Source organism: Haplochromis burtoni, unplaced genomic scaffold, assembly GCF_018398535.1.
Source record: "Haplochromis burtoni strain Fernald_Lab_line unplaced genomic scaffold, NCSU_Asbu1 Contig_342, whole genome shotgun sequence".
Lineage (NCBI taxonomy): Eukaryota > Metazoa > Chordata > Actinopteri > Cichliformes > Cichlidae > Haplochromis > Haplochromis burtoni.
In genome coordinates, this window is record NW_024582703.1 from 470395 (window position 1) to 471845 (window position 1451).

The 1451-nt window shown below is 41.3% G+C and overlaps 1 protein-coding gene across 2 annotated transcripts in view; it reads left to right on the forward strand.

Moving 5' to 3' along the window:
- mthfr (methylenetetrahydrofolate reductase (NAD(P)H)) overlaps positions 1-1451 on the forward strand; it is a 15573-nt gene that overhangs the window by 10165 nt on the left and 3957 nt on the right. The gene's annotated exons all lie outside the window — the stretch shown is intronic.

The following is a 1451-nucleotide window of genomic DNA, read 5'->3' on the forward strand; positions in this document are numbered from 1 at the left end:
CCAGCATGTTCTAATCGCTCTAATAGGATATTATACCAGTCATCTTGGGTGGAATTTGATTCCACAGTGAGATTTGCTCAAGTTGCAGATCTGCCGATGGTTGTATTGACTGTTCAGGAGCTCACTGATGCCTTTTTCAAAGTCTGGGAGGAGATTCCCATAAACATTACTGCCTCACACCAACTTTCGTGACACATGTTGACATGCTAACACTGTGTTGAATCAAACTGTAAGTTCTAACTCCAATTTAGGTGTAATTTTGAATCTGCTTAAAAGGTTGATTATTACATCTCCACTGACAATTTTATTATCATTACATTACAGTGTTACATGAGTAAAGTATTTCAGCTTGAATGCTTGGTTCATCAAGAACTCATGTGTGATCAAAGTAGTGACCAAAGTATTTGCTTCATTTCACTGAGCAGTGTCTTTTGTAGAGGAGGCCTTTATTTCTTTTCCTGCCCTGAGAGAGTGCTGTAGAGGCTGACAGTGTGTTTGTGTGCCAGGCGGCCTCTGCCCTGGGCAGTGAGCGCCCATCCCAAACGGAAGGTAGAAGATGTTCGACCCATCTTCTGGGCTTCCAGGCCCAAGAGCTACATCTACAGAACCCAGGACTGGGACGACTTCCCCAATGGCAGATGGTAGGGTTCATTTATCACGATGTCCTCATTGTTGCATTTCAGACATTAAATGAGGGCTGTTCTTGTTGAATGCCTCAATTTATGCAAATTATTGCATAAGTGTATGTAAGAACTTGCATACGAGTTGTGAGTCGTGCTGTTGTCCACAGGGATCATCCTTCATCTCCAGCCTTTGACTCTGTTAAGTGCATACTGGAGTTACATTAACAGCTGTTCTATGTGATAAGTTTTCTAATGTGTGTTCTTGTAGCTGCAGTTTTTCTTTTTCGGTAATAAACGGGCAAACACACTGATGTCCTCATGACCATTGTATTCACTGTGTGTTAACAAGAAAACTGCCATCACTCTGAGCTGAGTGGACCCTGGCAGACTGGCAGACGTGGGAAGTATGATGCAGGTTTTAGGCTCGCTGTTGCTCAAAAGCTCACCATCAGAAGACCCTGTTGCTTGCTTGTTTATGCATTTCTCCTTTAACCTCCTAAGACACAAACGCTTTCATAGCATGCATTTTTAATTTATCTTTGATATTTGGGCTGATTGGGACCTGATGAATGTAAAAACAAAGAGTTAACTTTTTTTAAACCCGATTTTGTTTCTAAGAAATGAGATCCACATATGAGGATACTTGTTTAAAATTTCAATAGAACAGAGGCAGTATAATGTCCTCGTAAGTGGATATCAGGCCCTTGTAGAGCAAAATTTAGTATTTTGGTCTAGACAACCAAAAATGTGATTCCTACATACAGTGGGGCAAAAAAGTATTTAGTCAGCCACCGATTGTGCAAGTTCCCCCACCTAAAATGATGACAG